Source organism: Equus przewalskii, chromosome 25 (genome assembly GCF_037783145.1).
Source record: "Equus przewalskii isolate Varuska chromosome 25, EquPr2, whole genome shotgun sequence".
Taxonomy (NCBI): Eukaryota; Metazoa; Chordata; class Mammalia; order Perissodactyla; family Equidae; genus Equus; species Equus przewalskii.
Genome location: NC_091855.1, coordinates 42,229,001 through 42,255,602, shown reverse-complemented (window position 1 = coordinate 42,255,602; position 26,602 = coordinate 42,229,001). Strand labels below are relative to the sequence as shown.

The window sequence follows — 26,602 nt, the reverse complement described above, 5'->3', positions numbered from 1 at the left end:
TGAAATCACCATGAATGTACCATCAAACCCAAGAAAAACTATTATTTAGATCCATATATAATATATAGAGATATAAGTCATAGATGATAGATAGAAAGGTAGACAACCTTTGTAATTTTTATCCACAAATGGAGAAGCAAAGACCTTTATATAATGGACTTCAGTTGAGCAGAAATGTATTAACATAAATATTTGGGTCACGATACACTTTCATCACTGGTCCATGTTTAGTCCTCTTTACATACATTGACAATTACTTACATCTGCCATATGTTCCTCACCAACAAATGTAAAAGAGACCTTTTATTTATGGACCACAGTTTGTGATGACTTGTATTAATCACAAACTTTGTTCCATGTCACGTTACCATCCTTGCACCATGCATGGACTCTATTATTTATTATTCATTTTTTGAAGTAAATAATATAATAAATATATATAAAACCATTATTCAACCCGTCAATTACAACTTTGACAATAGATTTTTGACCGTTTCCCACCCAGATACATAGATCTTCAACTTTAGAGAAATGTTCACATAAACTGTGGGGCAGACATTCAAGGTAACACTGAATAGTTGATGAAATAGGTGAATAAGCCTATGTCTATTTTTCATGAACTTTCATGACTTTTTTGCCAGGGAATCTCAGCTGTGCAGAACTGGATTAATTACAATCTTTTTTCATGGTACACCCTCCTCTCTGGCCCATAACTAACTCTATTAATTCATGTATTTATTTATTCATATTTAATATTCAAGAAACTCCCATTAACCAACCACTCAATGCACCTGAGAGATTAGCCACACATGACTATTTAAACACAAATTAATAAAAATCAACTAAAAATAAAAATTCAGTTATTCATTCACATTAGCCACATTTCAAGTGCTCATAGTCACACATAGCTAGTGGCTGCTATATTGGACAGAAAAAATAATAGAACACGTCCAACACTGCAAAAAGTTCTACTGGACAGCTCTAGCATAGACCCTTTACCCTCAGGTAATTGTCTAGAACTTTTCCTAATGAAGCTAAATTGGATTAATCATAATTATTGATCATTTGGTCCATACTGATTCTCTTTTCTTTGATTTGATCATCTCTAAAGAAGTTTTTAGTGAGCAATCATGAATCCAATCTCTTACTCCACAAGTAGAACACTGACATTTTCTCTCTCACCTTTCTTTGTGCTCCTTGCTCAAAGAATTAATAGACTAGGTCTTTATCCACAGAGGAATGCTTAAGGAAACTCTGTACATATACACAATGCAAAACAAAACAGCTGGGAAAAGGAATGAAGCAGGCTAGATTATTTTTATAGAAGTCAAGAACACAGAACTGACGTAACTGTAATCCTTTAATCCTTGGGCCACTCTCATCACCAGCTGATATTTCGATATCTGTTGCATTTTATACATTTATATAATTATTTATTTTTAGGATGGAAATCGACATCCAACACACCACCATGCAAAAACAAGAATATTGACTCTTTACTCCTCAACCAACACATTTTTTAAATGGACCTTGGATGTACAGAATTAGAATAACCTTAATTCTGGGATAATGAGATAATATCATCAATGGCCCATGTCTGCCCTCTCTTGTTTTATTTGTTAATTTATTCATTCATTCATTTACTTGCTTATTTCCTTGTCTTGAACAACTTACCAGCCAAAAATTTAAGTACCTTGACCATTACTTACATTTTCTTTACATACTTTATCCACCCAAATAAGAGTTAAAATCCCCATAAATATTGTGTGAGTCAATAAACTCTAGTGTGTCCATGTTGTGCAACAGAAAGCAACTGTTTAAAAATGAACATCATTTTTAACAGCTATCACTTGTGTATAATTGAATTAATCATCCTTAGTTTATGAAACATTATCCTCATTGGTGCATGCTTGGCCTTTTTAAATTTTATTCATCCCTTTAAAAACACCATAAAAGAATACCCATGAATCTTATCCAACAAATAGAAAGTTACCAATACCTTACATCTCTACATGCACCTTTCCCCTTGAGTTAATAGCCTAAACTTCACCAATGAGGAAGTGTTTATATAAACCATAGTGTATAAATTAATATAGAATGCTACTAAAATAAATAAAATAACAGATATTTTTGTTTAAATCTCGCTCAAATTTGCAGAATTGTGCATTCATACATCTTGGGTCACTGTCTTCCTTAGTCCATGCTTGACCTTTTTGATTTTATTTATGTACTCATCCATTTATTTTTAATAAATCAATAAAGATACATGACCCTACCACTCAACCCAAGAATAAGTAACAATTACATTTATATAAACAGATATATGTTAAAAATTTATGAATATAAATGTATACACATATATACAATTAATATCATTAAACGTGAATATAATTGTTTCTTTTCATTTGCTCATTTCCTACAAAAAGAACAGCCTAGTTATAATATTTTTTAATGTGGTGACAGTTATGCCAAAGGAGATTCACCCCCCTGGTTCATGACACAGTCTCCCCATTGGTCTACGCTTGGCCATCTTTGACTTTACCTGTGCCCATTCACGTTTAATAACGCATACACACCCATCAACCCACCAGCCAACCTTAAAACAACACTAACCATCACTCACACTGCTTGGTCCATGGCTCATTTCCCGCAGAGGTCACAGCCAAGATCATCACCAACAGAGTATTATTAGACCGACTCTGGGGCCTTCATTCTGTGGAACACAAGGCAGATGTTAAGAAGGGTGAAACAACCTTGGTATTTTATAACGGCCACTGGATGAGCAGCACAGGATTAACCACAATTTGGTTCATGACACAGTCTCACCGTTGGCCCAAGCATAGCTCTCATCGTACATATTTCATTTAATAATCTTATCATGACAATCAACATAATTCACCACCCTAATCAAAAACAAGAATAATGACTATCACAAGCATCTGTCTCTATGCTTCTTACCCACAAAGGAACCAGCCCAGATCTTCTTCGTAATGGACTCAGACATGGAGAGTTGGAGGAATAATAACCTTTGAGTTCAGATAAAAATCTCATCATTGTTTCCTTCTTTTCCCTTTTATTGTTTTTACTTATTTTTTTTTAATTACAATAAACACAGATGAGCTCAGTGCTAACCCAGAAGAAAAACATGGATTACTACTTGTGTACATACCAACGCTTCTCATCCAGTCAGGTCTTTGTTTTGTTTGTTGTGTACAAAACTGTACATAAGGGGATTAATCTCAACCCATGATTCATAGAACATTACCTTTGGTGGTTCATTTTTGCCATCCTTTACTGTATTTGCTCAGCTAATTCACTTTTAACCATACAGCAAATACACATGAAGCCACCGTCCAGCTGAAGACCAATGGCTGTTTTACACACCTATTGCTATGCTCCCCACCCACACAACTTGTTGGGTTTGGGAAGGATAAAACTAAATTACTCAGAATCCTTGTTTAAGAACACATTCTCCTTGTTGGTCCACGCTTGGCCCTCTTTATTGATGCATTCATTTATTTTTAACTGTTCAGTGAACACCCACCAAGCCCCACTTATACTTGTCTACAATTTCCTCCTGCACAGCCCCCGAGATCTCCTCCAGAGGAGCACCCCCAGCACGCTCGTTCTGTGGAACACAAAGCCCCAGGAAAAGAAGAAAACAGCCTGGACCTTTGCAGTTTGTTAATGTCAGGTTAGCAGACCTGGACAAATCATAATCTTTTATCCAGAACACATTCTCACAATTGCTGTATTCGAGGCCTTTATTACCTTATTTCTTTATTCTTTTACTATTTCTAATAATAAAATTAACAACCACAAACCGCTTTGATCTCTTTTTTTTATGTCCCTCGGTTGTGAAGAATTAGTCGCAATCCTTGGTTCGTGACCTGCTCTCGTCTTTGTTCCTGGCACCCCTCTCTTATTTTATTGATTGTTAAAAGCAATACCATAACCATGCACGCCCCCCGCCTCCATTCCTCCCCCCTCACCCCCTTGCTGCCCTCTACCTGAAATAATCACTCTCAAACCTCCAGTCTACCCGCCCCCTCCCCTTTGATAGATATAAAATTCTATCACACACATGCATTCTTAAAAAATATTTCCCACGGGCCAACGGCTCGCTGGGCCTCTGCAGAGACTCTGTCAAGAGGAAGAATGAAATATGTATGATTGACTGGACAGTACACCCACCAGGCAGTGGTAAAAGGACTCAAACCCAGATTCTTGGACTCCATGTGCCATCTCTACGTGTGCTCACAGTCAGGAGGCAGTGTTTCCCAATGGTTAGAGCACATATGCTCGAACCACACCGCCTGCCTCCAAATCCAGCCTCCAATCCTGATGAGCTGGGAAGCATCAGGAAAGTTAACTAACCTGTCTGTGCCTGTTTCCCATCTGTAAGATAGTCACAGCACTAGTCCCCAAGCAGAATTAGCTATTGTTTTCATGTCAAAGTCAGCCCGAGTAAACCCCTTCCCCAGCCCGTCTCTGAGGCCCTCACCCAAATCTTTGTTCCCTCTGCAGCAGCGCCCGAGCTGTGGTGCTAGACAGACAGACAGACCAGGTTCCACCCCAGCAGGCACTCATGAGCTGTGTAACTGCAGAGACGTGACCTGGCCTCTCTGTCTTGTGCCCCGACTTGCGCGATTTGTAGACCGAGGACAGCCACGCCCCCGCGGGTCCACGGCGGGGGGTGAAGGGAACCGCCGCCAGCTCCCCCAGCAGCTCCCGCCCCGCCCTGCCCCTCCCCGCCCCGCCCACACGCCCTGCCCCTCCCCGCCCCACGCCGCCCACCCCGCGGGTCAGACCACCCCCAGGCTGATCAGAGGAACGATCTCGATGCTCAGGCCAAGCCGAGGGCTTCCGGCAAGATGGGCCTCGGGCAGGAAACTCTTGGGATCTGCTCTCTTTTTTGGACACGGCATGAAAGCTTAAACAAGTGCCCTGGAAAACAGAAATCCGACTAAGGGATCCAGTTCATGAAATGGGGCTGCCCTCGGGGGCGTCCACATCACGAGATTCTCCATGTTCGAACCGTTTCCCAGAAACCCCAAAGGCCTCCACGCTGACCCCTACTGACATACATGGCTAGCTTCCTTTCTCCCCTCCCAGATGGCCTGCTGGGTGCCCAGCACACTGGCCCCAGAGCAACTCTGAGACACGAACAATAAACAGGAAATTAAGTTTAAAGACAACCATGTGTTACATATACGTGTATATAATGGCTCCCGCCTCTGCCTCCATCACACGGGCGGCCCTTGGGCGAGGCGAGGCCCTTCATCGCCTGGGGCCTCAGGTGGCAGTCATCCACCAGTCTTCCCTCCCTGCCAGGGGGTGTGAAAATGAAAAGCATCAGGTCTAAGTGCAAGTTCCCTCCACGCAGCGGAGGATCATGAACGTGCTGCCTCCGGTACCCAGCACGGAGCATTCAGAGCGTGCCTTAGCATACGGTATCTCACTTGATCCTCACCACAGTCCTGTGAATCAGACACAATAATCAGAATTAGCCGATATTTATTAAATACATGCGCTGCACCAGGCCCCACGCTGCCTGCTTTGCATGCACTCAGTCCTCTGGGATGGGTACGATTCAACAATATCTCTTTTCTTTTTTCCCCAAAAAAGTTCTGAGCATGCATTTTGTGCCAGGCACTGCTCTAGGGACCAGGGGTATGGCAACGAACAAGACAGACAGGATCCAACAGCTCACGTTTTTGTGGGTGGAGACAGGAACCCACAATATTCAAAACAAAAAAGTACACTATGTGGGATATGAGATGATGATTTAAGAACTATGGAGAAAAATAAAGCAGGAAAGGAGGTGATAGGAAACAAGGAGAAGGAGAAGGCCTCACTGAGAATGTGCTACTTGAGTAAAGACATCATTAGCCCCATTTTACAAATGAGGAAACTGAGCCTCAGAGAAGTTAAGTGACTTACAAGTGGTCACACAGCTAGGAAGACGCCGAGCTGGGAGCAAACGGGAAACCTGGCTCCAGGTCTGTCTGACCCACTCAGCCCCAATGCCTCACTTTGCAGCCGTTCTTGCTCCCGGATACCCCACTGTCAGCCTACGATGTGAGTGTGTGAACGCATGTGTGGGCACATTGGAGGGCTTGTCTGACCTTCCACACAGGCAGCTCCAGGAGCACGGGGCATCCCCAGGACATACCAAATAAACAGGAGGAGACGCAGTGGTGACAGCTCCCACAGGACTTGCACTGCTTCTGGGTCAGGTCACGCTGGGGTCACAGCATCCACCCAACACAGCCCAGCAAGTCAGGGAGATGCTGAAGGCGTCTCCCACCCCTCGGATGCGCTCACCGCCCAGTGCCACCTCTACAGGCAGCCACGCGCTGCCCAGACTCAAGCTGCAAGCGTCCTGCCTAGGAATGGGAAGTCCCCCACTGGGTCCTCACGCCCCACAGGGTGTGAGACGCAACTGGAACAACTCTTTGTTCCAATGGGCCCGCCGTCAAAAGAGCAAACAACGAAACATTTCTAAAGTGGCTATTTTCTCCTCCCCACCACCAAAAAAACAGGTAGGGAAGGAAGTCTGGTGAGAGCACACATGAGAACTCGGGAAACACCCACTGCTTCGAGAAGCCGTGATGTTGACCCCAGAGAACTTTAAGTGTCCATCATGCCTTTCACCTATCGAGCTGCATCTCTGCTCCCATCTAACCTCTCTGAAACCCTCCATACCCCCAAGAACATTCCTCGGGGACCTTTCGCATCCCAGGGCTGTGTTTCTTTAGACAGATCAGGTCTATTTGGGGTGTGTAACTCTTGTTTCCAGAACTAGAACGAAAGGTTTCTGGTCTTAAATTTATACTTGTGTTTCTAGTTCGCTGACTCCCACTCCAAAGGCACTCTCGTACAACTCCCCAAGCACCTGCTCAGCTATCTGTAAAATGTGGGTAATGATTCCCACCAGTCAGAGGTATTAAATGCCATCTCGATGAGAATAGTGATAACAGTCAGAATTTTAATTATAATAAAATATTTATGGAGTGTTCACCCTATAGGAAACATTGTTTTAAGCACTTTAAATATTTGACTCATTTAATCTTCAATTATCCATTAATAAGGTGCTAATGGCATCCTCATTTTACAACTGAGGAAACTGAGGCACAGAGGTTAAATACTTTGTCTGAACTCATGAAACTAGTGAACGGCAGAGCGGGGATTGAAACCTGAGCCTCCAGGACGTGGGTGGCAGGGCTGGGGGCATAGGCAAGCTACGGACCTCCGTGTGCTGCCTCGGAGCCCGGGCAGCACGGCCGCTGGCTGAGCTGAACTGCGGCCTCCGTCCAGTTCCCTCTCTCCTGGCCTTGCACCCTCCAAGCTCTACAGTCATTTTCACATCTGCTTCCCTTAGCGTTCAGTCCTAATATGAGCTATGAGAAATTCAATTTAACTTAATGGTACTGCAGAATGCCAGTGATGTATCTGGCCCTTGTGTGTGTGATCGTCACAAACAGGATAAACTAGAGAAGGTGTTACTGTAGAAATGAATTTAGAGTCCAGGGCTAAGAAGTCCAGCTCCCTGACCAACTAGAGGGTGACTGTGACACCAGTGAACCCCAAGGGGTGCAGGGCATTCTCAGGCATGGTCACAGGGAAAAGGAACTGGGGAGAGCGTATGGGTTTGGAAGGAAAGCAAACTAGGGTTCAGATCCTGGTTCCATAGTTGCTTGCTCCCTACACGATTTGGGGGCAAGTCCCATCCCATTCCTAAACCTCAGTTTCCTTTTATCTTAATTGAGGATGGTAATTCCTACCACGGAGGGTGGCTGTGATGATTTGGAGGAAATGAAATTAAATAAAATTATGCCAAGTGACCAGAAAAGGACTGAGCATGCAGAGGAGCTCTGGGCTTAGTCTTCCGGGAGAATCAGCATGGTGCGCAAGCAGCTGGGACTGAGAGCTGCTGCTGAGCGCTCCAGCCCCACAGCTCGGACTTGGTCCCTGTGAGTAGGCGTCCCACTTGATGCCCCAGGGCCACCTGAGCCAGTCAGTACACTGAGAGGCAGAACAGGAGGCAGGAGCTTCTCAGCAAGCTCCACCCAGAGGAAACCTCTCTTCACAGCTCAAGTAAGCCTTTGCTGGTGGTGAGGAACAGACCATTCCCTCTCGTTCGTCCATCCATCCATCCGTCCATCTGCACTTCAATCCATTACCCGTCCACCAGCATTCACCAGCTAGCCAGCCATCTCTCTGCCTACCGATGCATCTTGATGCAGGCATCCATCCATCCACCAGCCCCAACATCCATCCTTCCACCGCTCCATTAGGCAGAGAAATCAGACAAACCTGGGTTGGAATCCCGGGTCCCACCTCCTAGCCGATCTGGGACAAGCCACTAACTTCTCAAAGTCCTCTCAGCTGTAAAATACAGGGAAATTAAATCATAGGACGCTGGGGTGAGAATTTAGAGAGAGAGCGGACCACCCCAGTGCCTGGCCCAAGCAAATGATCATTAAATATTCATTCCCTCTGCTTCCACAGTCGGGCTGTGACTGATGCAGGGAGAAAACCATGGGATGACATAGTGAGAAATGCTTTTCAGAAATTTTCTGCAATGTGCAACCCCCTGCGGCCCCTGGAGCTGGGTGACGGGTGACAGCACGAGCAATTTGGGTAGCAGTCCCTCTTGGACTGACAGCGGAGAGTGCCATCTAGTGGACTGGCAACTGGTGGGGTCCCAGCTCTTCCCGAGTTGCCTCTGCTGTGTGCTGTGGGGCAGCAGAGTTGCCACCAGCCGGGAGGTCCCAGCCCCTGGACCGCAGGCTGCCTTGTCGGGATGCGGTGCACGTACTGTCTTAATCACTCAGGGGCCCGGGCTGCCAGGAGCCTTTTGTTTTGTGGACGATGGCCAACTCTGTTTTGCCTACCCCAACCAACTCCCCTTTAGAGATTTCTGGGAAAAAGAGTAATTCTCGCAGCTACCGTTTGCTGAGTGTCTATGATGTATTAGACTCGGGGCTGGGGTTTCATGTATATTATCTCTAATCCTCTAAACGACCCTAGGGAAGACCCAGAATTTGCCCCAGGCTCAGTGAGAAAAGTGAGCTTTGCCGAGGTTGGGTTACTCACATAAGGGGAGGGTAGATGTTTGAACCTTGGGATGTGTAGTTGTACTTACCTTCTAGAGTCCCAGCGCCCCTTGAAAGCAGAGGCAAGAATCTGGACAGTGTTTGGAACACGCCAACTGTAAGAGAAATTTATGGATAAATCGGGCATATTTGAACACTAGAGAGATGTTGGATGACGTTGAGGAAATGCTGTTAATTTTGTAACTGTGATCATGGCATTGTGGTTATGTTTTAAACCACGAAAAGAATCCTTCTCTTTTAGAGATACACACTGAAAAACGCTCAGAGGAAATGCTATGGGGTCCGGAATTTGATTCAGAAAAGTCTGAGGAGGAGGGGTGGAAGGACAGGACAAGAGGGGCTGAGAGCTGACGGCGACCAGGTCTAGGTGACAGCAACATGAAAACTGTGTAAATTGTGATGAAAACGTGTACTGTTTTCTCCACTTTTGTGTTGGCTGAAATTTCTCACAATTGACATGTTAAAACAAGTAAAAGTAAAGTGCAGGAGATGAGGTGGTAGGAGAGAGGAAGCCATTTAACAGCGCAAAGGGCCCAGGGTCCACGCTAAATCCTGGGGGGAACTGGGGAGCTGGTCCATAGGCAACAAACGCCTCAGAGTAGAGAGGACTAGAAAGGCGCCAGCCGGCGGGGCAACCGACCGTTCTGAGTTGGGTGATTAAGGAGAAGCGCAAGGGGGCGGGAGCTGGCCAGCAAGACCCCACCAGCTGCCCCCTGGCCCCTGTGCCCCCATGCCTCCTCTTCCCTGGCTCTCAAAGGGCCTGAGGGTGCCTCCCTTCTGCAAGGTAGAGCAGACCCTGAAGACTCCTTCCCTGGGACCAGCTGGCCAGGCCGGGAAGGATTCAGCTATCAAGCTGTCAAGTACCTTTTTTTTTTTTTTTTTTTTTTGCTTTTTTGAGAGGACAAGAGTTGATGCTTCTGCCTTAAAACCATGTGCCAAGCTGCCCTCACCACCCTCAGCCCCTCTCCTCCCCATGTCTCCCAGCCTCCCTCTTTCCTGTCAGTCACATTGCTGCAGACTGACTCAAAGGACCCCAGGTCCATTCCAACCCCTACAGGGCCCCTGACCCCCACCATGCACTCCACTTCTCCCCCTTTCCGGCCCCTCTGCAGCTTCCACTCCCTGTGAACCGGCTTCCTGGGCGCCTCGCCACCCCTCATCCCCTGCAAATGCTCCCTCCCTCATCCTTCCTTTCCCACTTTGGAAAGCCGGCCACCCCCAGGAAGCTCCCCAGGCTGGACCCCCCGGGGCGGCCTGCGGCATCGCAGCACAGGCCTCTGGGAGGGAGGGACGCAGCGTGCAGCCACTCCCAGGCCGGGTTCCTGCGCCCCCAGCTGGGGCAGGGCCTGGCCCCCTCACGCATCCGCCGCGATGAAAAGTGCCCCTGAAAAACCAAAAGCACGGTCCCTTCTGCCTGTCTCCCGCCCCCCCTCACTTTCCGGGCTCAAAAATGTGGCCCAGGCAGCCCCCTTGTGGCACTTGGGGGCGCCACAGACTCTTGACTGGTGTCTGAAACACTAGACCGTCTGATTCCACCGCACCGTGAGTTGGCACAAATCTTAAGTGGCCCAACTCCTACCGGATGCAGACCTGGCTCAGCGTCTCTCTGAGTCGGGGGCATCATTCTCCTCCGCTCCCTCTCCGGCGACATCTCTCCCTCCTGGCTCCCTCCCTCCCGGAACTGGAACTCTCCTGTTGAATACCGCTCTGACACTGACACGCAGACAGGTGTCTGATGACTAACAGTGGTAGGGGGCCGGTGGGAAGGTGTGGGAACAGGGGCGTCTCATGCAATGACGTTGGGTTTCCATTTCCATCTCACAGATGGGGAAACTGAGGCACGGGGTGGCTCATAGTCCTTGTCTGTGGCAGAGAACGGGCTGGGGAATCCTCTTCCCAAGAGTGGGTTCCAGTGTGGGTCATTCTCCTGAGATAAGGGGACTGCCCTTAAGACTGGCCCCTCTTGTCCCTTTCAGCCTTTATGCCCACATCCCTCCTGAAGCCAGTCTTGCTCTAGGAGGTAGCCCTAGTGGGCCCCCCGGAAGTGCCCCATCCTCTCTAACTCATCACCCACACAAACAAGCCCCAGCCCCCTCCATCTCCATCTGCAATCTGCCTGGAGGTGGGCAGGGCCCTCCACGCATCAGGTTAATAATGCATTTTCAGAAGCCTCTGCCCATAGGTGCTACCACCTAATTTTTAATCTGCCCTTCAAACGGATTGAGCCACAGAGGAGCTGGGATCTCAAGCACCGCTGGGAGGTGCTTATAACTAATCAACCCATCCCCTGCCCACCCACGCCCCCCCAGCACTCAGCACTGCCTCGCTGAGCTGTCAGCTGAGCAGGGTGTGGTGGGGAGCCTCCGACAGACTGGGGTTCCATCCCGGCCCGGCCTCACTCCGGCTGAGAGACGGTGAGTATGGAACTTCACGGCTCCCTGCCTCAGTTTCTCCATCAATCAAATGGGGATGATAAGGCCAGTGCTCAGAGTTGCTGCCGGAGTGAATCCTAGGCAAACAGCCCCGCTCAGAGCTTGGCCCCTAGATAGGGCTGCATAAATCTCACTGCCCTCACCCACCCCCTCCGATCACTTGATTTACAGTGACTTACTCCCTGTCTCTTTCCCCCACCAGACTGAGCTTCAAGAACAGGAAGCCGACCGGCACTGCTCCGTGGCCAGCCTCCCACTCGGGTCTGGGCCCGGGAAGGTAGGTACACTGTGGTGGTCTGGAGAATGAGCGCATGGACCATCCCACAGTCTGTGGGACGCCTGGACCCACTGGGCTTCCCTTCCCCAGAAGCCCTCTGTGGAAACTGGCCCTGCTAGGAAGTGGCAGGGAAAATGTTCTCTAACGCCTTACCCCTGGGTCCTCTCATACTGTCATAGACAATGCAAATTCTTGCTCTATTAAATGCAGATGTGGGATTGCGTGTCATTTCTGCTGCCTGCTGCCTCTACTGTGAGCTCACAGGCTAGGGGCTGCCTCTGGCTGACTTGATTTGTGCGATTAAGCCGGCAGAGGGGTCTCTGCCAGGCAAAGTTCCCGTTTGTATTTGGAGCAGGGTCTCAAAAGGCCAGACGGTTTTCTTTGGTGCGACACTTGTTACACGCATGCCTCCCTGCCGGGGTCTCCCTGTCTACTCCACAAGCATTTATGAAGTGTCTGATGTGTGCTGGGCTACTTGTATCTCGTTTTGTCTCGCTTCAAGCCAGGGAGGGAGCCCCTCTTATCTCCATTTCACAGAGGAAAAACCGAGGCTCTGAACAGTAGAGGGGGTTGCCGTGGTCTCACAGCTAGGGAGCAGGGAGTGGAGCCCAGCCTGTCTCACTCAGGAGGCCCCCAGCCCCGCCGCGGCCGCCTGCCGCCGCCGCTGCGGGCTGACCAGGGCCGGCCCAGCCGCCAGCAGCTCCTGCGGAAAAGACAGGGGGGTTTGCATAGAGAGCATTCTCCCTGGCAACTGGCAAAGGGGCCATAAAAAACCGACAGGGCTCAGAAGCCGCTTAAGAGATAGCGCCAGAGCAGCTGGACCCAGGCGGGGAGACCCGCGCCCTCCCCTGGGCTCTTTGCAGAACAGCAGGGCAAAGGGCCCCGTCCCAGATCCAAAGGTGCAGGGACAGAGGCGTCCCGGGACAGGTGTAGACGGCCGTGATCAGGACGGTGACAGGGACCCCAAACCTGGCCTCCCGGTTGATAGGGGGCTTGCCATTCAGCACGGAAAAGGGAGGACTGAGAGCGAGCTTGCTGCCTGCAAAGAGCCGAGGGCAGAGGGGGCGAGGGGCCGCTGTGGAGCCGCGGAGGCAGACGCAGAAAGCAGGGGAGGGCTTGGCGAGGCAGCTCCGTCTGCGAGCCCCGAGCGGGCTGCTCGGGGAGAGAGGGAGCTCCCTGTTACGGGAGGCATCCGAGCAGAGAGAGGCAGGCCGGTACTTGGCCGGGAGGCTGCAGCACGGCTCCCTGCCCGGGCTGGCAGCCCGCACGTCTAGGCCTTTGAGAAGCTCCTACAGAGCTGAGTCCCGAGCTGGGCTGGCTGCGGAGGAGGCAGGCTGGGGTCAGAGCAAGGATGCGCAGACTTCCCCGTGTACCTTGCCCCGAGCTGAATGGCAGAGGCACGGAGATGGCTGGCGGAGCGCTTCTGTCACAATGAGGCAGTGAGGGAGAGGAGCGGAGAATGGGGGTGAGTGCTCGGGGCCAGCGGGGGGAGGTGGGGGGCTGTCCTGCAGCCAACTCCCCATCTCAAGGGCCAGGCCACCTGGAGTGGCCAAGTGCCCGCCCCGGCTCCCAGGCCCAGAAACGCTGGCCTGGGTCCTCTGTGGGGCAACAGGCTGGCGCAGAGGGTGGGGGGAGCCTTCCAGGGGGGGAAGTAGAAGGAGGGGGGTCTGGTGAGTTGTGGGGCTGGCCCGGTCATGGGAAAAGCAGGGCCCTTTGCTGGAGGCTGGGCCGCAGCCACAGATTTGGCCGGTGGCTGGATGCTCTGGGGACTGGAGAAAGCCCCCTCGCCCGGCGGCGGGGCCCAGGGGCCTGCGGGCTGATGAATGCAGCCCACGCTGGAGTCAGGCGCTGGCTCTCCAGGCCCATTCACGGGGGCTCCGTTCCCAGGAACTCCGGGTGGACGGGGCCTTTATCAGGGGACCCCCGCGAGACGAGGCTCTGTTCTGCAGTTTCTAAAGGAGTTTTCTCGTCTTTGTTCCCAGTGTAGGCACTCTGTGTGTAAGTGTGTGTGCGCGCGCGTGCGTGTGTGTGTGTGTGTGTGTGTGTGTGTGTGTAACAGGCTGGCTGCGGGGCCAGCCCAGGTTCCTTGTCTGTGAAATGACCCTGGTGCCCTCGCTCACCCTCGGGCAGGGACGCAGCTCCATGGGGCTGAAAGATTCAGGGAGGACAGACGTACCCAGGGACCCAGGGACGGAGCCCCTTGTCAGTGCTGCCTAATTGTCCCACTCCTGACAACCCAAACTGCCAGGCGCTATCTGTCAGCCTCGGGGTCCCAACAGCTGCTCCAACCCGCCGTGGGGGGGCAGCATCGTGTTGCAGGTGGCGAGTGCAGGCTGGTGCCCGCAGACAGACAGACAGCCAGACAGACTGCCCGGCCGACCCGCTTAGGAGCCGCGAGCGAGCCCTTGGGGAAACTGTTTGCTTTCTCAGAGCCTCAGTTTTTCGTTGTTTTCGTCATTGCTGTTGTCTTAATCTATTAAAGGACTGTTTTGAAACTGTGGATTTGAAAATGTTTAGTAAAGCGGTATCTGCATACGTGTTCCGGCCTCTGCGGCATTACATGGTTGGGGGGGGAAACGGGGCGCGGAACAACAAGTCACGCACATGTGAAATGGTGCAAATAAGGTTTCTGGTCACGGGTAGCTGGTGGCGCAGGAAAAAAAAGGGGGGGGGGCGCTCAGAATCACTTTGGTGTGGATTTGTAAAGTCACCCACCCAGATCCCTGACAGGCAGAGGCCACGGGGCAGCTTCTCTTAGCCCCCGATGGGCAGGCTGGCCGGAGGAGGCTCCTGCAGAGGAGGGGGCGCTACCCCCCTCCCACTAAGAGTTCCTTTTGCTCCAGACACAAACAAAGCCCAGCTCCCTCGCCCATGGCGAGAAAGTTAGGAACGGGGGTTCGGCACGGAGCGAGGGGCTGCATGGTGGGGGCACCGGCAGCGCCATGAACGGCTGCAGAGAAACAGCCCGGGCGGGGCGAGCCGAGCGTGTGCCGAGCCCTCGCTCCAGAGTAAACAAACTGAAAATTGAGGAGAGAGGCGTCTTTGTGCCCCGTGGCCAAGGAAGTTCACTTTTGTGTAAAAAGCAAGTCACACTTCCACTAGGTAAGGCTGCACAGAGGCACAAAAACCTCATTTAGGCTGGGCCCGGCCCAGGGAGCGTTTTCTGTGAAATTTAGGAGAAGTCAGGTTTAGCCAGAAGTTTTTCCAGGAATTATTAACCTCTGGAGACTGCAACCACTGTTCCTTCTCAGCAGCTTTTGCCAAAGTCTATAAAATACAAGCCCAAAAAATCTGCCTGAAGAGTAGTCTGACATTTTATATATATTTATAAAAAAACAAAATAAACTATCACAAAACTTTTTAGGAGAACCCAATTAAAACGGGTGGGGGCAGCCCCTTCCCGGGCCCCCAGGTGTTGGAGAAAAGGCCCTCGAACCCCCGGGGGCGGGGGGGGGGGGGGTGGGGAGGGGGGGAGCAGAGAGGCTTCTGGCCCCGCTCATTCTCTCTCAGCCTTTTGTTTTTTTGTTTTCCTTGGTGGGTCTCCCTGCTCTGAAAAGGAGCTACCTGTGTCTCAGGAGGGAGGGAGGGAGGGTCGTCAGTCAAGCATTCCAGGATGGTACGAGAAGGGAAAGGCTTCTGATTTTGCTGGGTCCGTGTGCTGGGGGGTTTATCTGTGTTATTTTCTCCCTGAGCCTCGCAGTAACCTGTGTGGGAGTCTAGGATTCCTTTTTTATTATCAGGAAACTGAGGCAGAGGAATTCTTGGGGACTTGCCAAGGACACACAGCTCTGTGTCTGCTCTGTAGCTGGGTCTGCGCTCAAGATGGCTGGCCTCTCGGGATGCCTCCTACCCACCCCTCACCCCCGCCGCCCCCAGGGAAAGAAAGGGGACCCAAACCTTGAACACCAACACCGTGGTGACCTTTGTTCCTCTCTACAAGCAGGTGATGTCCTCTGCCCCCAAGGATGATGCCACCTTGGCATCACAGTCTCTCGACCCCAAAGCCTGTGCTCTTTCTAGAACATGACCCGGCCCAAAGGCAGAGGCACCACTCAACTCTGTCCTCTCCCCGGAGCCATCGCCATCACCCCAGCTGGTGGCCCTGCTGTCACATGCTAGGATTTTCCTCCTTCTCATGTTCCCAGACCAGGCTTACTTCCCTCTGGCAAGGAACAGGCCACAAAGGACACAATCAACCATTCCCAGGCTGTAATTATGCCCTGAAAACCCGTCACTGGCACTCCCGACCCTGAGATGCTACCACCCCCACCCCGGACCCCAGGACTCTGGGTTCTGGGGCCCTGCACACAGCTGCCGGCAGGCAAGGGGCAAGCCCGCGCTGTGTGCCCAACAGGGTGCGACAGAGCAGTCTGGGCCAATGGGCGACGCTAGCCTGCACCCCGCCAGGTGTGTGTTTTCAGCGTGACAGCATACTGAGACTCACCCAGCGCCGCAGAGCAGACAGCTCTGTCCTCTGAAACTGCCCATCGGCCCAGGGAGGAACATGAGGCAGGTTTCAGTTAGGGAACATCAGATGCAGGCAACACGGGAGCCAGGGACACTGGAAAGGGACAAAGGAAAGGGGGTGATTAACATGTGGCCAGTTTTGTGAATTCTAGAAAAATGCAAAACTTGTCAACTTAGAAAACACGTCAATAAGGCATCCCAATTCCGGGGACTATGCTTTGCTGGACTTTTGAATGAGATGCTGGCGGGTGGGGGCGGGGTGAATGGCCTCTAATTCTAGGTTCACCGCAGGGGGCATTTCAAGCCTGGTCTCGGGGCCAAGGAGAAGCTGGCTAGAAAGGCAAGGCCGAAGCCCCCAGGTCTTAAAAGGCAGGATGCACGCAGGGAGAAGCAGGTCGCGCTGCAGTGCCTAGCGGGGAAATATGTGCCTGCATGGGGAGGGGGACGAGGCTGGGAGCCTCCAGCCGGACCCTGAAGGGTCTTACATGCCAGGCTAAGGCGCTTGGACCACGTCCCAGAAGCTCCGGGAAGTCAGATGGAGGATTTAAAGCAAGACAGTGACAAGGCAGAACGGCATTTTAGAAAGATCACTCAGTGAGAATAAACTCTGTAAACCAAACCATTTAAAACCCAGCTATCCCACCTTTAAGAAGCTAGATAAAGGAGCAGTCGGGGACGTGTTTACAGATTCGGCTACAAGAATGCTCATTGCAGGGTCGTTAGCAATAACAAAAAACGTTAGATCATTTCTAGCTGGCGTCAGTTGAGCAGAATCATATTAATTAAAACCTCGGTTTGTGATGTGCCCTCCTCATTTAACTGCGTGAGGACCACTTTTATTTTATGTATTCCTTTTTTATTTATTTTCTTAAATAATATAACCAGCACCCACAAACCTGTGACCCACCTCGGCGACGAGGACCTTAACCGAGCATCTATCTGTACACATCGTCCTCCCTCAGCACACTTACAGCTAGGACCTTCAACAGCAGAGCTGGCTCTAACCAGCAATGGTCCCCACACACCCCAGAATATTAAACAGCTCTTAAAAAGAACCAAACAGCCGAGGCCCATTGTCTTTTAATGGACCTCAGTACTTTGCGCAGAACAGGATTAATCACCATCTTTTGTTCGTAAACACTTTCTCTCCTCATGGGTCCAGGCACACCCCGCTTTTATTTTGCTAATTTGTGCGTGCACATATTCATCTGTAATGATGTCAGGAACACGCGTGAGCCCCCTCCTCAAGTCCAGATCTCAGCAAGGACTTACACCTGCCTCGACAACCCGTCCCCACCAGAAAGGGCCTGGGGCGTTCGAGACAGCAGTGAGGGGCGTACATGAACGCCAGTGTTTACGGATTACAGGCGACTAAGGGGTTGTGATAAGAAATGATGCCGATCTTTAAATTATCTCCAAGCAGATTCCTGAGTGAAGAAAAACAAGCTGCTCGAAAGGAAATGTACACTATGATGTAGTTTATAGAGAAAATAAACAAAATCATATATTTTACAGGTCTAGGTAAATACATATGCAAATGCAGAGAAAAATATGTGGAACTACACACCTGAAACTGACAACAGCAGCTGCTCTGTCAGGGCGGGGGGCGCTGGGACCGAGGGGGCGTTGAAGATGGCGTCAGCTTTATCTGCACTGTTTGACTTTTAGTAATGAGAGTATTAATTACCAATGCATTTCTTACATAATTAAAATAAACGTTTTCTGGGGGTTTGGGTTTTTTTTTTTTTTTTGGTTTTTATTTGTTTGCGGGGCATTTTTTGTTTCTTTATTTGGGGGAGCTTTGTTTTTTTACAAACGCAAAAGGAAGAGCATTTGGCTGATGGATCAGGACCCGGCACGTCTCCCCAAACAAGTTGTGCAGACATGGGGGATTTATTTTATCCCAAAGATCATTCCTTTTTTAATTTTATATGTCCTAGAGCTGGAGCCCTGGGCCTCCGAGTGGGGTGTCAGTGACATGAGGCCAGCAGGTGTGTGCCTGCTGGCTGCCACGTCACCAACCGCAGGCCCCAAATCCCTGCCGAGCCAACAGCAGGGACCTGCAATGTACCCGTCAGGGAGCACTTTCCTTTTCGGTCTGCGAGAGGCCCCGAAAGCTAATGCCCTGGCCCGTCTTCTCGGGGATTAGCTCACTGGAATGAGAACTCGGGGAGAATGTGACATGAGACAGGCGTGGGCGCAGGGGACACACGGGCCTCTGGGGAGCCGGGGCCCCGCAGCTCACATGCGTCAACAGCCGCGCTCAGCTTGCTGGCAAAGAGCCGGGGCCTGGCTACGTGCTCCTCCACAGACAGCTTGGTTCCCCTGCGGAACCCTCGGCTGCCATGCCTCCTCCTCAGTTCCAACCAAGACAGAGTGAGGCTGAAGGACAGGGGCATTTCTAACCTGTCAGCTCCACAAGAATGGGGAGCCACCTTGCAGTCTCCTCCTGCCCCCCTGCATGTCCGGGGTAGCATACTGCTCCCATGAGAACCCCCTCCTTCCCCAAGGTACCCCAACTCCTGGTCGTACACTAACCTTCAGACCCAACTCCCCAGGCCCCCTCCAGGGATCACAGGCTGTCAGGATCCATGAACAGGCACGGGGCTAGGTGAGCCACAGAGATGATGCTATCACCATGGACCGATAAAGACATTGAGGCTCTGGGATCCCAAGAACACAACACTTAGCAAACGTAAAACCCCAGCAGTCAGAACCCCCATCCAGTTTGGTCCTGACCCCCATCTGCAGACATCAACTAACTGGCTAACTGGTTAGAGTCTCTCCTCTCACTAAGCTAATGCACACAGGAAACTTCTAGAACTTTTCTCCCCTCTGCCAGGCAGAGACCTATTTCCAACCATGACTTTGTGCAGAAGAAATGTGAGCACAGGTTAACCAGTCCCCTGCCAGCGTGGTCAGCTCTTAACTGCCTTTCCTGCCTTTGAGTCTCTGCTGTTTATTGCATGGCATTTTATTCGGGATTGGGTTTAGCCCTGGTGAATACTTTCAAGTGTTTGTCATAGCTTTTCAGATAGAAAATATTTTCATGAGAAATAAAAATAAGATGCAGTACCCAGGTTGAAATTACCTGCACTCACCTCCGGGCCGGGGTAATTCAACGTGAAGACATCCGCTCCTCCGGAAGGCTACCTAAAGCCGGGCAGTGCCAATAAAAGTTATAAAGGCCCTAAGGACCCAGTGCAGACCCTCCCTGCCCCTGTCCCCTGTCTTCCCTCTGGACTCTACAAAATAAGAAGGGCTTTCAAAGGGACAGTTATGGGACAGATCCACCTAAAATAAGAGCCATTTGCATGTAACATTGACTACTGTCAATGTATGCACGTGACATGGCCACTGTGTGCCAGGCATTTTCTATTTTATTTCATTGAAGGCATCAAGGCAACACATGCAGATTGCTGTCCTCACGGCACAGGAGAGGGCGGGGGGAGTTACATCACTTGTCCAAGGCCCCCACCTCCTCTCAGGGGAGCCTGCCCTCTCCAGCCCCAGAGCAGACCCCTCGAGACCCTCTCATAGCTGTCCCAGTTCTTGGCACCTCTTCGTATCACGGTGAGATTTTAACACCTCCCTTGGTTACTCATAACAGATAGACAGGAGTAACACAGCACTGTTCCCGGTTTTTAATTATATTAAAGTTGTATAACCCCCACTCCTCGAGGCCCCTAGCTCCCCAAGAGGCTATCAGTGTAGCAGAGCAGGGCATACGTACCTGGTCTGCTGGGAGGTCAGCCTGGGAGGGCGCCACACCCCTCTGGGAAGGTGTGTCATCCCGAGGGGCAGGGCTGGGCTGCTCCCTGGCCTCAGGAACCCACCGACTCACTGCCCATCCGGGGGGCAGTGAGCCTCGGCTGGGGAACGAAGGGCTCAAGTTAGTTCCATTCTGAGGAGTCTACACATTTACAAATTGTCGAATTTACAAATCAGGGGAAAAAAAAGATCATTTTCCAGACCTTTGATTTGATCCTGGGCCAGGCATCTGCTTCCTTCCCAGGAGGAAGCCGCCGATGCACCTCCACGCCACCTGGGAGGAGAGAGGAGAAAGTGCTCATGGGGCTGTTGGCCACCGAGCTGTTGCCTCAGGCCTCACCTGCTGCCAACAGCCCTACTGTGTGCTAAACGAGGGAAGGGCAAGTGCAGATTGACACCAGGGGCAAGACAAAATATTACTGAAGTCCTCAGGACAGGGGTCCCAGGTGAAGGACAGACCACCACCTGGGAAGATGCCACTCATAATTGCTGGTGGAGCCGGAGCTCAGGGAGCTAAGAGATCCACTTGCCGTTGCACCAGAGGCCCAGGCCCCAGACTCACAGGAATTCCTATGTGCATTTGCTGGAGAAGCAAAATGAGGCTCTGGCAGGAAGCGGGGGCTTGTCCAGAGCTCAGGAGTCACAGGGCAAAGGCTGGAGGACCATGAGGACCAGGGTTCACCTGCTGGCCCTGAGGCCTGAAGGAGGCGCCGCCTTGGTCAGTCCCCATTAGAGATGTGAGGTCGGACCCAAGAGTGGTTTGAGGTTTGTCCCTGGGCCTTAGCTTCCCCTTCTGAAAAATGAGGTAATAAAAGTAACACACATGTTGATATAAGGATTAAAAGAACTAAAACAGTGCCTGGCACACAGTACAAAGAAATATCACGGGGGCACCCGAATGCAGCAACGTGGGAAAAGGCACCTTGGGATGGAGTCCTGTGGGAAAAACAGGGGAAGGCTGCGGGTGTGTCCGATTGATTGCTACTGCGGACGATGTGCGCACGCACCAAAGCCTGGACTTCCATCATTAAAGAAATGAATTTATCTAATAACTTTTTAGAAAGAAGCGACCTTCCGGCTGACGCAACAGGACCAGATCCACTGAACACTTTCATCAAAGGTAAGAGTTGGGGGGGTCCTCATGTGACCTCCCCCCTGGGGGGCAGGTTGGTGGAGACGGAGGGGGCCAGGGCAATTAACAGCGGGTCCGCCGGCGCTCAGAACAAAGGTTAAACGGTTAGTTTATCTGCAAGAAAAAACCATGACATGAGAGACTCAATACCTCTGTTCAAATACTCGAGCAGCTATAATTAGCAGGTCCTGAGCCAGCTGTCCTGTCCCTCTGCCAACAACCAAATTAGCCAAATTGAGTCGGAATGACCACAGGAGCTTTTTGGGGAGATAGAGGCAGACACTGAGGTCCCCATTCTTCTGGTCTGGCCTCCCGTCGGGCCACAGGGCTGACCACATGAATGCCATGGGATGAAAATGGCCACTGCCTACCCAACCTGGGGCATCTGCCCTACCCTCTCCATCCACCCGTGGAGGGAGGAAAACCTGGCTCTGAAGGCTGCCTCTGCCTCCTCCTGAACGGGGCCCTCGCACTCTCCAGGGAGCGCTGTGAAACAGGGACGCGCCCTACCTGTTAAGGGGCAAGATCAGTATCAGGGGCCGCGCGGCTAGGGTCACACCTGACACAGAGCAGAGCCTCCGGAAACATCAATTTTAATAAATAAATTCTAGTTGTCCCTGGCTGGAAGACACGCAACTTCTGCATCTCCACACCCCATCCCTCACTAGCTTCAGCCATCAGCAGCTGATCGCAGTGGCTGTTCAACTGTCTGGCTCCCAGCGCCCCCCGCCACCATTAATTACATCTCCTGGGCAAGTCGGCTTGCCCCTCTGGACTCCGGTTCATTCACATTCAAGCAGAGGCATTGTCACCTCGTGAGGTGAATGGGAAAACTAAAGTGACACCATGCATGAAAAGGCGGTCTGAGTCTTGACCATGACAATTATAGGGAGTGTTTTAAAGGTAATAAGCCTAAGAGTCCTAATGATAATAACAGGCCCTGATTTGTTCAGAGCATTTCACAAGGGGCTTGAGGCGCCCACCTCCCCCCAGGAAGGAGGGGCTCGTTCCATTTTGCAAATGGGGATACTGAGGCCAGCCTTGGCCTCCCACTCCGACCCTAGTCCCACCGGCACCAAGGCCGAGCCCCCCTCCTTTACTTCGAAGTCCCTATGCTCCTAGGCCTACAGCTCCTGGCTTGTCCCTGCAGCAACAGAACACCGGGCATGGAGGCAGCCCATCAGAGACCCTCCCAGCCCGGCTGTCAACCGGGACAAACTCTAGAACGAACCACCCAGCCTGCCTCCCAACCATGGCTTCACGTGGGGACCTCTGTTTCAGTGAAAGAGTATGAGGACCCCCATTTCTAAGAGCAGTTGGTGGAACTGAGGCAGGGGTGGCGCCCCTGAGCTCCACCTGCTCAGCCAAACCCCTCCCCTCGCACTGCCCCCCAGGCTCACCCCTCGGGCACCTCTCAGGACCCCAGAGCAGCAGGAGCAAAGTGAGAAGACCCCCGCCCAAGCCTTCCTCACAAATCTGGGGAAACTGAGGGCCTGGGAAGAGGAGGGCACGCAGAAAGCCAGCGTGGGCCCCAGCCAGCCCCTGCGCGGGCTGCTGCCCCTGCCCCGGCCCACTTGCCTTGAAAGGCAAGAGCAGCCTGCGGAGCAGCTGATTGGCTCGGCCATTCGGGCAGCCCGAGGAAGAAGGACGCTCATCTGTGACCCCTCTCCAGCCCCTCCGGCACGCGCCTCTCCCCCTCCCAGGGTTATTCTGGGCAGAGTGATCCAGCTGCCCCTGGAGCTGCCAGTCAAGTGGTGGGGGCAGGGGCTCAGCCGCAGGAACACTGCTGGGCAGGGGCTCTGCCCTTCACCTCGACAGCTTGGGGATGCCAGGGGCTACGGGACCCTCTCCAGGAGGCCCCCCACCCAGCCTGGTTTGGGTTTGGAGGAGCAGCCCCAGCTCTGCCACAACTCACTGTCTGTCTTGAGCCACAGCAACCCCCTTCCAAAGACTCAGTCTCCCCAATGATGTCCAAGGTCCAGTGGGAGGAGGAGAGGGGAGTAACTGAGTCTGGCCGCTCTGGGTCAAGATACAAAAGATCTCCCATCTGGAAGGCCCTAGTGGGTTTTAGCCACACGTCAGAGAGTTGAGTGGGCAACCGGGAAGAAGGGACCCTCAACGCGAGCTGTGCCAGGCCAGCAGGCCCGGTAGGTACCACAGTCCACTGGGACCCATGACTCAACCCAAGCTCCTCAAGGGGCCCTCAGGGAGCCACCCTCAGAAGTCCCCTCACCCTCCTTCTCTGATCCCAACTAGCAAGCTGAATGAGGAGAGTGACCACACCACTGCTCCAGACAAGGAAACCAAGACGGACCCTCAGCCTAGCCTCCAAGGGCACATCTTGACCCTGACATTAGTTTAACAGAATAACTAACCACCTGCGGCCCTCCCAGTGTCCCTGCGAGCCCACACCCATCGTGATGCTCAACTCCTGTCCATGTCACAAGCAGCATGTGGGCAGTGGAGGGAGCAAATGGGGATGTTCATTCCAACATCGCTTAGCCCCTAAAACCTGGTGGCCACTTCCCTCACATCCAAGTGGCTCTGAGTATGGCCCGGAGGCAGGCCAAGGCTGACAGGGGTCTTCAACCAATGTTGGCCCTGACCCCATCCTGGCAACCCAGAGAGCCAGGGTCTTCAGGTGTGGCGTAGTGTCCAAGAGATCAGAGAAGGAGAACACGGAGCCCCCATTTTCCCTCCTTCCCCTTCTGCCCTCAAGCCTCCCCTTTCTCTCTGTCTCTACCTTCCTCCTCACGACTGGGGCCTCCCGCCCTCCTCCCCTGTCCTCACCTCTCCCCTAGTTCCTCCACCCCCGCCCCCTGCCCCAGGCTCAACTCTGCTCCTAAATATCCTCTCATCTCCTCTTCCAAGCTCTATTTTTAAAATCAGATTTCCTTTACTGTATGAGTGAGCTGACAGGGAGAGGTATTTGCTGAGGGATTGGCCCCCCCAGGCCCCCCCCACACCCAACCCTTCATAGACACACGTTGGCAGCCCTGACCCAATGGACCACTTGCTCAGAGGCAAGCAAGGAGCTGACCAGACCAAGCAGGCTCTGGGCACTGAAGGTGGTGAGGCCGGGGTGTCTGTCTATGCATGTTGGGGGGAAGAGGGTCCGACTCAAAGACCTTAAACCAGGTACACCAAATCCTAATTTTGGGGGGATAAGAATATCCAAACCAGTAGATATTTCTTCAAGAAATTGTCATGAGGCTTGAGACCTCAACATGTATCGAGGTGCAGCTGCATCTGCAGGACTGAGAACATCACTGCCAGAGAGCCCAGAGAAGAGGCAGGGGCAGCGGTGGACAGGCACGGAGGGGTGGGAGTCAGAAAGGAAGCCCAGAGTGATTGTTAAAGCGAGACGGGGGAGGATGATGGCACCTGCACTTTGTGTGATAAGGGCTCAGGCAATGCCCAAAGTCTTTGCAAAGGGACAGACAGCTGAGCCCAGCCGAGCCTCAAAGGAGACCCTCACCAGGGGGAGAAGGAGACCCCTTGGCCGTGGCCCACAAAAGACCCCACGCTCACCTCCAGCACAGCATTTAGCACGAGGGTGTGGTCCTCCTCTCCTGGCTGGGGATGTTCCGCAAGGCAAGGCTGCCTCCATTTCTTCACACTGGCCATCCAGCAGAGCGCCTGGCCCAGAAAAAACAACCAGGACATGCTGCTGTGTGAATTAATGAATGACAGGCAGGAGATGAGCTTAAACTTACAAAGACCTGGGACGATAAAATCAAGATGTGTTTGGGGGCAGGAAATCAGAAACCCAGTCCTCCAGGGGTGAACTATGAGAGGAACGAGGAACCGGACCTAGAAATTGTAGATGGTGAACAATGTTGGTCTCCTGCAGAGGACCGAGGCTTTCTCTCCTAAGTAACGAAGAGCAGCGCAAAGACTTTTCAATAAAACAAATACTTTGTCCGATGTTCATCTCATGCTCAGATACCTGGATTTTACGTTGGGGACATGGAACGTGAAAGGTTTTAAACTGAGAACACAATGATTAAATGTGGGTGCTGGGCTGGGTTGTTGAGAAATTTCGTTAGTGATGAAGATGCGTTACAAGATTTTAAGTGGTGGTTTCGTGAACAGATTTGGTGTTTGAGGGAAGAAATCTGGACTTTATTGTGAGGAGTGACAGGGTCAAACTTTGATATCATGCTAAGGATGTTGGAGTCTTGCCAAAGGGTTTTAAGAAATGCAAGGATGAGATTCTTGCTTGCGCAGAGATAAGTCTAAAGGAAAACATGATAAAACGTAGCTGAAGGCTAACAGCTTTGGACTTTAAATTACAGGCAATGAGGAAAGATTTGAAAAATTGTAAATAGAAAACTAACAGCCACAAATTTCAGTCTCATGCTAAAACATTTGGACCTTATATGTTGAGAGAATGCCAAAGGCTGACTTGCGGAGCATGCCAAGAAGATTTGACTGATGTTGATACCAAAGTTGAAAGACTTTAATCAGAGGAGTTACATGATCAACACTGGGAATATGCAAAGAAATTCGGAATTTATTTTGAGGCTCTGACATCACAGATTTTTGCACACGCCTAGGAATTTGACTTTAGCCAATAAAAAGTTCTAAGAGAGATACACGGTTGAGTTTATTTGAATTTGATAAATAGTATGCAGTGAAATAAGAAAATAAAATTCATGTTTTGTGCTAAGAATTGGGACTCTTATTCCACAGTTCCACAATTAAGAGACACTGTAAGATTTTAAGGTGGAGTTCTAAGATCCAATTTTATAGACTGTGCTAGGAAATGTGAATTTTAAGGGATGACAAGATCGAATTTTTATATCATGCTCGTAAGTCTGGATTTAAGCTAATAAAATGTTGAAAAGAATGATGGAGTGAGATATTTGAGTTTTTATAGACCAGTCTGAAGATAAATCTCATGGTAGAACACTGCATTTTATCTTAAGTAGTCGGCGCTTGACGTCACAGAAAATGAAGAAACCTTAAAAAGTTTTAAAGAGGGGAGTTACGTGATCAAACTTAGACATTTTGGCTACAAGAGTGGATTTTTATGGTGAAGATAATATGATCCGATTTTTATAACATGCCAAAGAGATATGATTTTACGTGAGAGTGGAAGGCATTCGAGCATTTCATTTGGGGAGGGATATGAGCTCGGGGATGAACCCTCATGCAGAGGGATCTGGATTTTAGCCAGGAAAGGGTTTTAAGGAGCGACTGATGAGAGTTTTGTCTCCAGGGGAATTAGCTGGAAAAAACATATTTTGTGGTAAGGTGTCTGGATTTGATGAACTAGATATCGAACCAGCATCGACAGCTCAGAGGAGGCAGCCTTTGGCATAAGTGCACCCTGTCTGTTCTGTATGCTGAGGAACTGGATCATGGATAGCAAGTAATACCGAGGCAGGCAGGTCGC

General features: G+C 51.2%; 1 non-coding gene across 1 annotated transcript; it reads right to left on the bottom strand.

The window, feature by feature from the left end:
- Nucleotides 1-17,380: 17,380 nt before the first annotated feature.
- Nucleotides 17,381-17,459, bottom strand: LOC139079487 (small nucleolar RNA SNORD112). Its single transcript, XR_011533181.1, has one exon. It is a non-coding gene; the product is annotated as a small nucleolar RNA SNORD112 (small nucleolar RNA).
- Between the last annotated feature and the right edge of the window lie 9,143 nt (nt 17,460-26,602).